This window comes from Sorex fumeus, unplaced genomic scaffold, assembly GCF_029834395.1.
Source record: "Sorex fumeus unplaced genomic scaffold, SorFum_2.1 ptg000033l, whole genome shotgun sequence".
Lineage (NCBI taxonomy): Eukaryota > Metazoa > Chordata > Mammalia > Eulipotyphla > Soricidae > Sorex > Sorex fumeus.
Genome location: NW_026606090.1, coordinates 28,317,043 through 28,332,082, shown reverse-complemented (window position 1 = coordinate 28,332,082; position 15,040 = coordinate 28,317,043).

The window sequence follows — 15,040 nt, the reverse complement described above, 5'->3', positions numbered from 1 at the left end:
AATCGATTTGAAATCAAACAGTGATGTTTGAAAGGAGACAAATGTCAGGCTAAGAATTGCAAAATTCGTGCATTCCATTTCCCACAGATGTCACAATGCTTTGGGGACACTAGCTATGGATCCCTTCTCTGGTGTTGGTTTCTTGTGAAAGAAGGAGATTCAATCAAGTGACCTTTCAGAGTACAATCTGGCCTCACCTAGGTGGGAAGTTGCTTTGAATACAGTGAGAATGTCCAGCAGGCGTGAAGAATTAAAGTGGGGGCAAGAAAAATGCTTCAACGACCCCTGCATTTTTGACACTCAGGCATTTCGGTTACCCCTCACATCACCCTCTGCCTCTGTCTGCAGCTGGCATGCCTCCTTAAACACTGTTAATATTTGAAGAATAGCACGTGCTGTGTGAACTTTCTGACATTTATTGCAACCCCTCCCCGGCCTCAGAACTTTTTTCACAGATACAGGAGGGTTATCAGCACTGTTCAGCTGGTCAACCCTGACAGGGCTGGGTGAGGCTGCTTTTGTAATTTGTTCTGGAAAACGGGAGCCACAGTCCATTTTCAACCCGCACCCATCCACTCCTGTTTTTCTCTAAAGGTTGCCTGTTTTCCTGCTGTTAACATTGGGTGAGACTTCTCCAAAGGGGCATGTCTGAAAAAGGAAACATGTTTTGTTTGTGCTTGAATTTCCTTTTCTTTCTACCTTAATGAGTATCAACGATTTTAGATTCCGTTACTTGCCAAGATTCTAACTTTGGGGAGGCAGAATGATGTTGAAAATTCACTGGACTTTCTTCATTCCAGCTTCCTTATTAAGGCATCTATATGATGCCATGCATTGTTTAACAGTAATCTTTCATATAGCTGAATTTACTTATTGTTGTCTCCAAAGCATATTCTATCTGAGACACTATCTCATCCCCTTCTTTGCCAGATATTGATTATTCGTACATTCTTTGATCCCAACCATTTCAGCTTTATTCATTGTTATGTCTTTGTAGTGCTGCTTCTCCTCAAGTTCAAGGGCAGCCTGTATTTCTCTCTATTCAGCACTCTTGACTGGGGCTGTTAACATGTCTTAAGTCAAGGAGAACATAAAGCATTGTTCTGGATTTCATCATCTTTCTTTCTCTTATTCCTTTTTATTCCTCGTTGGTTTTTTTTGACCTCACCCCGTGATACTCAGGACTTCCTTCTGGCTCAGAGCTCAGGGATCACGCCTGGTGGGCTTAGAGGTGTCAGTATTGAATCTTATTAGCTTTGTGCCAGGGAAGTGCGCTACCCATTGTGCTCTCACTCTAGTCCGTCTTTCTCTCAATTCTTCATAAGCACTCTCACTTGTATAGGGTCATTCCTATATAGCTGTTACTACCAGCAACAAAAAGTACTATTCCTGACTCTTACAATGAGGTGTTCAGATCCAGGGCACTTTCCTGTGTCATGGCAGTAAAGATTAATTACAATCAAGCACCAAAATCCTTGATGCTCTGATGCTTCCTTGGAGGAGAATGATGTAGAAAAAGTAGAAGTTGCTATCTTGGAATGCTTCTGTTCTTGTGGAATAAAATAGATGACTGTTCCTTGCTCCATGGCCAAGTGTAACTCCTCCATCGCACCTCACTAAGGCAACGGTGTTGAGGTATGTGTCTGCCGAAGCTTGTGTCTCATTGGGTCTGATGACTGTCTACTCTCCTGCTGATGGATTGTCTACTTCCTATCATTTGAAAATAAAGAAAAACATTTTTCTTTCATTTCAAGTCCTTTTGAAAGGGGGCGGGTAACACCCAAGTTTAAAGAAAATAACCTTGGGGCCAGAGTGAGAGGACAGTGGGTAGGGGCGTTTGCCTTGGGTGAGGTCAACCCAGATTCAATCCCTGACATCCCATATGACCCCCTGAACACACCGAGTGATTCCTGAGCACAGAGCCAGGAGTAACACCTGAACATCACTGGTTATGACCCCCCAAACTCCTCTGCAAATAAAAATTTAAAAAATAAACTTAAAAATATTCGTCCAAGTTCATCCATATGACAGTCTCTCTCTGTGCCTCATACATGCTATCTGATTCAACTTTCACTAGTTTCTAGAGAATTAATATAGATTTGTATGTTGGGTTCATTTTGTGTCTTTCTTCCAACTGTGACGCTGCTGATCCTTGCAGCTCAAAAATCCTCACCAGGTGATCCTCTTTTGTGAAAATATGCAATTTTATTCATGATTTTCTGACAATAAGGAAAAAAATGTTAAGTCCACTAGAGTTCTGTCTGGACAAGCACAGAGAGGCGTGTTGGATTGCTCGACAAATATTTTCCCCTAGTTTTGTTCAATGAACTTGATTCACTCTAAGACCTTCCCGTTCACTTGAGCGGGAGAGGTGGGCTGCCCCCAGCAGCCTCAGTTGGCTCTCCTCAGGGCACGGGTGTGAATCATCATTTTCATGAATGAGAAGAATGGGAGGAGGGGAAGACAGACAAGGAACTTGTTGCTAATGCCCTTAAACAGGGAAAACATTTTGTGAATAAGTTTTAGATACTATATGACAGGTTGACTTTTCAGTTTTGTTGTTTGAATGGAATGCCCAGGGAAAAAAAAGAACTTGTTTCAACAAAAGTTTTATCTGATATCCTACTCATATGTCGATTCTTTCTAAAATGCTTTGGCAACTTTTCCAGGGTCCAGAGCAGCACAGTGTTGAATCATGTTGTTTTCAAACGTGGTATCAGTGCAGGCATGAAACATTTTTGAAGAGCTTGCTGACCCCACAGAATATCTAGGGACAGCTCTGGCCTGAGTATTTGCCCACTTCATTTCTGGGGTCAAAAATGGGGTCACCTTGCCACAGCCCCTGAGCCTTTGTCAGGGAATGGAAGAAGAAAGAAGGGAGGGAGGAAGGGAAGAAGGGAGGAAGGCAGGAAGGGAAGGAGGGAGGGAGGGAGAGAGGGAGGGAGGGAGGGAGGGAGGGAGGAAGGAAGGAAGGAAGGAAGGAAGGAAGGAAGGAAGGAAGGAGGGAGGGAGGGAGGGAAAGAAGGAGGGAGGGAAAGAAGGAAGGAAGGAAATTTATTATTAAAAATATTGAATTTCTTCATTGATAGCTAGTGGCTTAAATTCTGTAGAATACACTCTCAGTAAGAGTCTTTCCCAATTCATGAGTAAGCAGTGTTCCCAATTCAAGAAACACCAGAACAAAGGTAAATAAAAACAGAAATGCTTAAGCCCATTTTTAAGTGCTAGCCATCTTTTGTTCCTTTCAAGCATGTCACCTCAGCAGCAGAAAGTGTAGACTTTCCGGTTTGGCATTTGCCAGGACATGCATTCTCTTTAAACTCTTGCTCTCCTGCCCTTACCAACCTTGGACTTCCCTTCACACACTTGTGGTTTCATGTTTCCACTCCAAGCAATGCCATTCTCTCTACCTGTAACATCTCTACATCTGCTCACTGTACTAATTCTAGTCATCAGGAGTGACAGGAACCTTATCATCTGTGTGGTCTTCCTGAACTCTTTGGGTTGTTTCTCTCTGTTTCTAGATCATCTTGAATAGAACTTTGTGTTAATACCTTTCTCGGTTCTATTTACCAGTCTCTGAGATCGTTAAAGGAAATGACTCCCAGAAAGAGCGGGATAGACACAGAAAGATTGCATTCATCTGGGGAACATAAAGCAACAATAAGGGAGACTAACACCCAGGAATGGCTGAGATTAGTACCAGGAATTTTGCTCCATGACTCGAAGGCCAGCCACACATGCTAGGTGAAAAGGAAGCTCAGATAGAGAAGAGAGCACCAAATAAAGGGTGTTGTGAGGACCCTCCCAGGGTGGGAGAAGCATGCTAAAAGTAGTCTATAGATCAAACATGATTGCCACTCAATGCCTCTCTTGCAAAACACAGTACCCAAAAGAAGAGAGAGAGAACAAGGGGGAATACCCTGCCCAGAGGCAGGATGGGACAGGGGGGATGGGGGGTGGGGGGAGATGCTGGGACCCGTGGTGATGGATGACGGGCACTGGTGGAGGGATGGGCACTTGATCATTGTATAACTGAAACCCAAGCACAAAAATTGTAAGCCTATAACTGTACCTCATGGTGTTTCACTAATAAAAAAAGAAAAAAAATAAAGGAAATGACTCTGCCATTCATTTATTCACTCGTTCAACAAAGATGTATTGAATTCTTAGCCTGTGCCAGGCACTGGTTGAAAGAGTAGAAATAGAGCGAGAAAAAGATATGATTCCTCTTCTCCAGTACCTTACATTATATCAGGGAAGAAATATTGTTTTAAAAGACACAATGCAGTTAATCGGTTTTAAATATTAAAGAAAAATAAAGATAAATTGATAATCAAGGGATTCTGGTTGCTTTAGACTAGGCAAGGCTTAACCAAAGGGGTGTAGACCTGAAGTGCAAAAGATAAGCCAGCTGTGTGAAACCTGGAAACAGGGTCTTGAGTCAGGGAAAATTTAAGCTCAGAACCCTGGAAGATGAATAAATCGGTGAGTGAAAAATTTGAAACGGGGGCCAGGATGTGACTCAGAGGTGGCATGAAAAAGTCCCTTGATTTAAAGCCCTTCATAAAATAAAGGAAGAAAGAAGGAAGAAAGATTATCTTAAAAATGGCCGTATGGTATACAGAGATCCATCTGCTAGGTCTCTCTCGGTCCCAGCATGAAGACCTGCACCACACAGCCCTCCCAACACTGTCAGCATGCCTTTGAAGACTTTCTGCATGCAGATGCCAGAAGGGTTTCTCTGGTGGTCCCAGCACCGCCAGGCCTAAGTAACTCTGCAAGACCAGGCCCAAGCATTGATCCGTCTGGCTAGGTTGGCAGAGTGTGGACAGGACTGGCCCCGGGCCTCCTGAAGGCTTCATGGAAGGCTCCCTGCCAAAACAATACGGCAGTGTGATGGGTGGAATAGCACATGCCAACGGAAGTCAAAATTAAATAACGAAGGGCCTGGGGGACAAAGTAAAACAGGAAGATCGCACTTTGTGTGATGGGAAACAGTTCAGTCATTCAAAACAGAGTTGTAGATGTGGTTGTAGATCTGTGGAAATCAGTGGAGCTCTGTGTGAATCCTCAGGGCCTAACGCGCACCGTACCTGCTTCAGTTCCATGATGCCACCAAGGGCCATGCTGGTTTTCTACACGGGGAAACAGCCTCTTTTAAGAGTTGCGGCTGCCCAGTGACAAGAGAAACGTGGCGTCTCTTCAATGCAGCACACAGTGCTGGGCTGAGACCCTATTCTGGCCTCTGCTTGCTCTGTCCAACTTGTAAGAAAGACTTTCTGTCTCCCTGAACATGTGTCTTGTCTGCTTGTCACTGTTTCTTCATTTGCTTGTTTCCACTCTGGAGAAGTCTGTGTTCTCTCTCAAATGTGTCCTTCTCCCTTTCTCTCCCCTTACATCTTTCTAAATAAGATTCATTAAAAACTATCTTGTCTCACCAAAAGGAAAAAAGAACAAACCAGACTTCCTGAAGTTTAAATTGCTAAAGATACTTTTTTTTTTCTCAGTTTCCTAGATGATTCATTGCCTTTTGGCTCATCCTATTCGTAAGTTGAGTAACTTCAGACTTGTTGAAGACTTGTCCCTATTCAGGGCCACCAGCAGGGGCTATGGTGATGAGTGGAAGGATCTAGGTAGGGTACTGCATAAAGTTCAGATCTTGCTTTTTGGAACACAGTGAAGGCAGCAACGAAACCTGGTAGTTATTTTACTCTGCAACTTTATTCCAAAGGCCCCCGGCCAGATTACTCGGGATATACTTCCATGCTGGTAATATGATGATGACTGAAATGCAAGACACTGAGCCAGAAAACACACAGAATGCAACACACAAGTTGCTGTTCCTGTCTACTGCTCAGATGCACAGAACTGGAGAGAGACTCGGCATCACTCTGCTGGCTTGACTCTTTAAGTCACCTCCGTATCTGCTATGTGGTGCATTGAGTCATGGTGGAGTCCTCCTTGATGATTTATTTCAGACACTTGTAAGCCCCTTGGGGATGCAATCTTTTATTTTTAATTATCAATGTGCTTTTTTTTTGGTAAAAGGTATATAACATGTTTTAAAATGTCTGCATTTCTAAATTACAGTGTAGTATTTGACCCTAAAAGTTAAAATTGCTCTAGAGGTTGGAGATGGGTCTATTTGGGCGAGGTGCAGGGGAATCCTTCTCTCCCTTCTTTTACCTGACCCTTGAGTCCTCTTCACTAGACGCACATACCAAGAGTTCTGTTCCAGAAAACCTGAAATCCATCCACATAGCCTTAAGTGTCTGAGTAGAAGCTCGGCTTTGAATACAGAGTCCTCTGATACATGCAAAGTTGTCTTAATCTTTTTAAAAGAACATTTTAAATGCAAATTCATTAGGAACCAGGCCTTTTGTCATTGATCAGAAACTCAGTGACAACAGTTACAGTAACTCAGGGCTTTGGTCTTGATAGGGCAATGAAATGAATGCTACATCCCAGTTATGCTCATTCAAGATATGCTCATTCTTTTTAAAGAATAGAGTTTTCAGGGGCAGCAGGGATAGTACAGCAGGTAAAGTTTTGTCTTTTTGGCAGCCAACCCAGGTTGAGTCCCCAGCATCCAATACGATACTCCCAACCCCACCCAGCCAAGCACTGCAGTAGTGAGCCCTTACAATAGATCAATGGGTAAGCCCTGAGCACTGTCAAGTGTTGCCCCCAAAACAATAGAGCTTGTCAGATACACTAATGTGTGTGCATATTTCTAATCATAACATAAGATACCGAGAAATTAAAAAGTGAGAGAGGGAAAAATAGAAGTTTTGAAATCCTACAAATAGCAGTTCCTGTTAAAAATCTAATTTCTCTCAACCTAACAAGAATAGTTATATCTGAGTACATATCTGAGTACATTTGTGGAACTGCTTATGCAGAGAGGGAGGGGGAGAGAGAGAGAGAGAGAGAGAGAGAGAGAGAGAGAGAGAGAGAGAGAGAGAGAGAGAGAGAGAGAGATCAGGCTCCTGGATAACATTTTGTTCAAAATTGTTTTTAATTACATGGATAAGAAAAAGAAAATGTATTTATGGTCAGTTCCACAATCTATATTTGCATTTCCCCCTTGTCTGTGAGGAGATTCTTGACCCATGACCCTGATCTGGAATAAGTGAATTAGAAATGAATGAATCAATGAGTGAAAACGAATTGTTGCTTAATATTATAAGTGCTTGGGGATCTTGTTTATAACGTTTTTGACCAGAAACCATAGGACCTTAACTCTTGTTTATATCAATTACCTTTGGCAAATTTGGTTTTATTAGTTTGTTTTGCTTAAACTTCCAATTTCCAAAAACTTCTCCAAGACGTTTAAGTGAGCTATCACGTTACTTTTATGCATTTCACTTCTGGTTTTGTGTTTGATATAAAATGTCTTATATTTTTTTCTAGTATTAAACCCATTACTTTTTTTTTTGCCATGCCTTCAAATGCCAGGTTGTTACTTTTGACTGCACTTATTATTTTTGTTTGTTTGTTTTGCAACTTGTTTAATGCCAAGAGATCAACTGTATTATTTAAAGACTTAAAAAATGCCTTCTAGAACCTATGTGGGTCAATAATATGTTTGTTTGCTCTGTCAGCAAAGCAAGGATGATTTGAAGGGAACCTGAAGGTGATATTTGCAGTCAGCTCCCCTCTGAAGTTAGCGATAAGAAGAAGAGCAGCAAGACATAGAATCCAACTCTTGGTTTTAATCAAAGAAATTTTTAGTTTTAACTTTGTTTGGTTCACACCCGGCTATGCACAAGGGTTATTCCTGGCTTTGCACTCAGGAATCACTCCTGGCAGTGCTCAGGGGACCATATAAGATGCTGGAAATTGAACCCAGGTCAACCACATGCAAGGCAAACAAGCATCCTATCCACTGTGCTATTGCTCCACCACAGATCAAAGGAATATTTTTTGCTATTTCCTTTTTTATTATATATATATAGATTTTTTTTATTAGTGAGACACCATGAGGTACAGTTGTAGACTTACAAATTTTGTGCTTGGGTTTCAATTATACAATGATCAAATACCCATCCCTCCACCAGTGCCCATTTCCCACCACCACGGATCCCAGTATCCCTCCCACCCGCCATCCCTCCCATCCCACCCTGCCTCTGTGGCAGGGCATTCCTCTGTTCTCTCTCTCCTTTTAGGTGTTGTGGTTTGCAAAAGAGGCACTGAGTGGCAATCATGTTTGGTCCATAGTCTATTTTCAGCATGCTTCTCCCATCCTGGGAGGATCCTTCCAACACCCTTTATTTGGTGCTCCCTTCTCTATCTGAGCTCCTTTTTCCCCTAGCATGTGTGGCTGGCCTCCAAGCCATGGAGCAAAATTCCTGGTACTAATCTCAGCCACTTTTGGGTGTTAGTCTCCTATTTTGTTACTTTATGTTCCCCAGATGAATGCAATCTTTCTATGCCTATCCCTCTCTTTCTGACTTATTTCGCTTAACATGATACTTTCCATATAGTACCACTTGTATGTAAATTTCATGACTTCATTTTTTCTAACAGCTACATAGTACTCCATTAAACTTCCAATTTCCAAAAACTTCTCCAAGACGTTTAAGTGAGCTATCACGTTACTTTTATGCAATTCACTTCTGGTTTTGTGTTTGATATAAAAGGTAAAGGTAAAGGCCCTCCCGTTGATCGTCGATTTGCTTGAGCGGGCCCAGTAACGTCTCCATTGGAGACTTTGTTGTTACTGTGTCTGGCATATCGAATACTCTCGGTAGCTTGCCGGGCTCTCCGAGAGGGGCGGAGGAATCGAACTCGGGTTGGCCATGTTGGCCGCTTGTAAGGCGAACGCCCTACCAGCTGTGCTATCGCAGATATAAAATGTCTTATATTTTTTTCTAGTATTAAACCCATTACTTTTGTTTTTTTTGCCATGCCTTCAATGTACCAAAGTTTCTTTAACCAAAGTAAATGTACCAAAGTTTCTTTAACCAGTCATCTGTTCTCAGGCACTCAGGTTTTTCCAGATTCTGGCTATTGTAAAGAGTGCTGCAATGAACAAACAATTGCAGATGTCACTTCGACTACAATTTTTTGCCTCTCTGGGATATATTCCCAGGAGTGGTATTGCTGGGTCAAATGGGAGTTCAATTTCTAATTTTTTGAGAATCATCCATACTGTTTTCCAAAAGGGCTAAACCAGTCGGCATTCCTACCAGCAGTGAAGGAGAGTCCCTTTCTCGCCACATCCACGCCAGCACCTGTTGCTTTTGTTATTTTGGATGTGGGCCAGTCTCTGTGGTGTGAAATGATATCTCGTTGTTTTGATCAGCATCTCCCTGATGATTAATGATGTAGAGCATTTTCTCATGTGCCTTTTAGCCATTCGGATTTCTTCTTTGAGAAAGTTTCTGTTCATTTCGTCGCCCCATTTTTTGATGGGGTTGGATGTTTTCTTCTTGTGGAGTTTAACCAGTACTTTGTATATCCTTGATATCAACCCCTTGTTGGATGTGTATTCGGTGAAAATCCTTTCCCATTCTGTAGACTGTCTTTGTATTTTGGTCACTGTTTCTTTTGAGGTGCAGAAGCTTCTTAGTTTAAAATAGTCCCATTTGTCTTTTCACTTGCTTGGCCAGTGGCGTGACATCTTTGAAGATACCATTAGCTTCAATGTCATGGAGGGTTTTACCAACTTTGTATTCAATGTACCTTATGGATTCCGGTCTGATGTTGAGGTCCTTAGTCCACTTTGATCTTACTTTTGTACATGGCATTAGGCAGAGATCTGAGCCCACTTTTTTGCATGTAGCCATCCAGTTTTGCCAGCACAATTTGTTAAAGAGGCTTTCCTTGCTTCACCTCACTTTTCTTGCCCCCTTATCAAAGATTAGATGATCATATGCTTGGGGGGAGATGTCAGTATATTCCACCCTGTTCCATTGGTCTACAGCTCTGCTTTTGTTCCAGTACCATGCTGTTTTAATTATTACTGCTTTGTAGTAGAGTTTGAGGTGAGGGAGGTTGATTCCTCCCATTTTCTTTTTCCCAAGAATTGCTTTAGGTATTCATGGGGGCTTATTGTTCCAAATTTATAAGTTGCCACCTAAGTGTTCAAATTGACCTATGATCATTTTAACCCTTTTTGGATGAGACCATTTTAACCTTTAGCAATTAAAAATATATCTCTAGGACCAAGGTGACAGCTCAAAGGACTGAGTACATATTTTGCATGTAGGGGCCTTAAGTCTGATCCGTAGCACTGCCGAGTGCCTCAGGACTTCCAGAAGTAGGCCCTGGACATCACTTGCTATGCGCCTCCAACAAGATGTCTTCCTCTGGTGCGGTTACCTTTACTCATGAAATTGGTCATATGCTTTGTTTTACTTCACTGTATGTTCTGTTTTAAATGAAACGAAACTTGGAGGAACTTAGTGTCCATGTGGTTTTTGGAAAGAGCACTAGATCAAGAGTCAAGGTTTGGTTTGGCCACCAATAAAGCTCACAGTAAGCCACCTGTCTTTACATTTCAAATGACAAAGTGAATTTCTATGTTTCTGAAACAGTCAGTCCTTGGTGGTCATCCTGTTGATTTGATGCTTGAAATTACCTTAAAAGTGGTTAGCCTGCTTCAAAATATAGGTAGAAGTTCAATTAACTTCCTGGATTGGCTTAGGCAATAAGCCCAGTGACCTCTGTAAAGTGGCTCAGTAACACAGAAGTAAACAATTGCTCTACACAATCTTTCCCTCCATGAGCTTCCCACTGGTAAACATTCATCATCTTGTTGGTCTTTCCAGACAAACAGATTTATTAGGGTCTTGGTGGTTTTTATTCAGCTTCATTACAGAAAGGTCAGAAGTCTAATAACCAGTGAAAGGAGAGTCTTCCCCACATGGTGAGATCTGGTTATCTCTTACTAAGCCGAAGAAGGCACCCCCAAATGACTCCTCATCCCAATCGCTTATTCACCATGCCTTTCCACCTCAGTCCCCTCCATAAGCACTCCCCCTCGACTCCAAGGCCCAGCTGTCATTGCTGTGCCATCCCCCTCTCAGTCCTCAGGTTCTCTCTACTCCTGAGCCTTTGCAGGAAATGCCATCCCACTATCACCTTGCTAATGGTCTTTGTGATCTCAGCCTAAATGCCACTTCCTTTAAGAAGATTTTCCAACTCTTCTCCCCTTGCTTGAGTTCCTCCAAGCTGTCACAATAGCTATAGTTAGTCCCTAGACCACCCTCCACTGAAAATGCCTGTTTCCTACGTGGGTGCCTTTCTACAATATATATCCTCTAAGCAGCCAATTGTCTTGCTTCCCACTGAATCAGTTACTTACCATGATGGTTGGTACCCAATTCCCCCAACTCCTACCTCTTGGCTATTTATTAAATGATTCGCCCAACTCCTACCTCCTGGTTATTTATTAAATGATGTAACATTATGTTTTCCTACTCATATTTACAAAGTGAATGACAAAATCTACGAGGCATTGTCTTATGTAGATTTGAATGTCTAAGATGGTCAATGGATAAAAGGAGAAATATGAAAAAAACTTTTCATGTTCCTGTTTTGAGATCAAATACCTGTGTTATTTAAGTTCTCTTCTTTCTGTGCTCTGCATTTGGGTGGGCACTATCAAATAAAGCGAAGAACAGAAATCAGTAGTGTTGTCTTCAAGACAATCAAAGAGAGACAACCTGTATGGCACAGTTAGAATGCAGGCATTGTGGTCAGTTGCATTTGTGTTGACTGCAGAAGCCATGGTACTATGGGAGAGCTCATAAGAAAACTCCATCGATGATGGGGCTTGAATGTCCTGGACGAGGTTCCATTCTCCTTTTCGTATAGGCTGTTGCATGTATCAGGAGTATAGCGGAAGTCTGCTCTGATAAAATGGCTGTACTGACATTATTTTTTTTATTATTCTTAACTTCGCTTTGATCTTCAGATCCATAGATGGAAGTTTTCATCGTCATTGATATATCTAAATTATTTGTTTCCTCTTTCAAAGTACATAAGAACTTTAAATGAATTGGTGTAATAATAAGTTAGGGTTGTTTTACCTGAAAGGCATCATGCAAGCATGCTCGGAATTGATCTCTGGGAGACAAAACCCTGACAGCTAAAGAAAGACTCAGAGAGAAAAACAGAAGATCCCAAAGAGATTTTGCTAATCGCATTTCTTAAGGGGTAATTTCTAAATTTGTGTGTGCATAGGGGCGGGGGCTGGAGCGATAGCACAGCGGGTAGGGCGTTCGCCTTACACGCGGCCAACATGGCCGACCCGAGTTCGATTCCTCTGCCCCTCTCGGAGAGCCCGGCAAGCTACCGAGAGTATTCGATATGCCAGACACAGTAACAACAAAGTCTCCAATGGAGACGTTACTGGGCCCGCTCGAGCAAATCGACGATCAACGGGAGGGCCTTTACCTTTACGGGCTGGAGCGATAGCACAGCGGGTAGGGCGTTTGCCTTACAAGCGGCCAACATGGCCGACCCGAGTTCGATTCCTCCGCCCCTCTCGGAGAGCCCGGCAAGCTACCGAGAGTATTCGATATGCCAGACACAGTAACAACAAAGTCTCCAATAGAGACGTTACTGGGCCCGCTCGAGCAAATCGACGATCAACGGGAGGGCCTTTACCTAGGGGCGGGGGTGGGGGGTTCTGTATGTGTGTGATATGTGTGGGAAATAATCTCTAATGGTACTCAGGAGGCCCAAGGACCCCACTAGGAATTCTAGGCCATAAGAGGTGGTGGTGGTGGTGAGTATTAATGTAAACATGCTTATTCATATTATCCAGTTACTGTAAAGATTACCTGTGATTCCTTTGACTTGAGATTTATAATCACAGGAACTCTTAGTACGAAATCACAGGACAATATTTAAAAAAATACCTAAGTATAAGGACACAAGAGATGCAAGACAACAAAGGCAAAGATTAAGAAAAACAATAACCTAAATCTTTCTCAACCACGACACTGCTCTTTTGTAAGAAATGCTGCGGACGCAACAAATTCAAGAAATTCTGAACTAGGTTGTACATCGGGGAAGAGTGTCATTCATTTCTTGGTTCTAGTCTTATGTTTAGTAGTTGCTCAGTTCTCTCCCCTAAAGCAGCAGAGGGTGCTATGCTGACACAGTTGAAGAGCTGTTCAGTGGACACAAGGTGCTGGGGCTCCCTTTTCTCTTCAAGTCGCCTGTTTTATTCCCCTGGAAAAAAAAAACCAAAACAAAAAACTATGAGCAGGAAAAATGAGGACAAAGGTCATGTGAATGGCTATAGATGAAACATTAAATCCTAGGAGAACATGGGACACGGTCCAGTTCTGAAATCCTCACAGGATACATAGCATTTTGAAGGATTTGGCAGAACCGAGGTATGGCAAGCTTTAAGTAATTATAAGGTGACTGAGACTTTGTCTGAAAGGAAAACGCTACATTTTGAGCACAGTGATTTCTGCAATAAAAGAAGACTTTAGCCAAATGGTGAAGTAATTTCTACAATTTCATTACTGTTTTTTCTTACTCGTTGAGTATTTTATGTCTTTGATGACAAGTCAAAATTTTACCAATATTTTAGATTTGAAATCTGTTTTGAAAAGATTGCCCCATGCCTCTTTCAGAATCGTACACTTTGGAGCTGGTCATCCCCATGGGGGTCATTAAGAACAATATTAATATTTTTAACATACGAAAATGTTGGCACCGAGACATTAAGGGACTGGTTCAAACTTACTAGTTCATTAGTGGCAAGGCCAAAACTACGAGCAAGTCCTTATCCCTGGTCCAAAGTCTATTTTGTTTCCTTGATTTGAATGGTTGCATTTTATATGCTGACAGTACGTAATCCTAAAATTTTACTACCCTTATCATCTATCACTTTAGTTTTCAAAGCAGTTTACTTACATTGTCTCATACATAGGTACCAAAAAATAGTTGAACTTCTCTGCGAAAATTTGTCTGGTTTTATGACAGGTTAATGGAGAAGTTCAATCGCTTTCTGCACTGGTTGTTTCCCCGTGCAATACCCATTTACACCTACTCAAGCTTCCTGCTATTCAGCTAATACTTTCTCTCCTATAAACTCCCTTTTAGTATCTTATTTTACTACTTTGTATGGACAGTGGATAAAGTTCAACGGACTGAGAGTAGGAAGCCTTGGCCAGACTAAAGCGGTTGTATAAGGCCTTCTTCACTTGAGGTTGGGTACTCCTGATGTTTCACACCCAGGTGAAAAGTTTCATGGCCCAGGGGCAGGAGTGATAGCACAGAGAGTAGGGTGTTAGCCTTGTGCACAACAGACCCGGGTTCGACTCCCAGCATCCCATAGGGTCCCCCAAGCACCACCAGGAGTAATTCCTGAGCGCAAGAGCCAGGAGTAACCCTCACCAGGTGTGACCCAAAGATATAAGAAAAAAAAAAGAGAGACGTTGTGACCCAGATGAGTCCTTTAGAGTTCTACTCAAACCTGAGGCCTGAGGAACACCTTCAGAATATCTGTCAGTTAGATTTAGTGTCTCTTTCTTAACACACACTCCCATATGCTACTCACTGCTAAGGAAGAGTTCCATGCTCGGGGATCACTTCTGTCAGTGCTCACGGCACCATATGTGGGGGTCAGGGAACTAACCTGGGTTGTCTTCAGGCAAGGCAACTGTCTTGCCCAGTGTTCTATCTCTCTGGCACAGAAATCATTCTTGGGATGCAGGATGGAGCTCGAGGGCCTGAGAGCCACTTGTCTAAGTCAATTGAAAGAAGGGAGCAACAAAAAAAAATTGTAAGTCTACAACTGTACCTCATGGTGTCTCACTAATAAAAATTTTTAAAAAAGAAGAAGAAAGAAGGAAGCCCCTAGGGACAAGGCCAAAAAGAGCACTTTCCTTGAGCATTTTTAACATCAGCTTCCGCGGAATAGAGTAGCTAGGCAGGAAGACAATTACGGTCTATAAAATACCCAGGGAGCTTGGGGAGTGTGTTCTTGTTCATTATTTTTATCACTCCAGGAGAAATCAATGAAGCTCAAATGTTATTATTTTTTAATTAAAGGAAGTGCCATCCT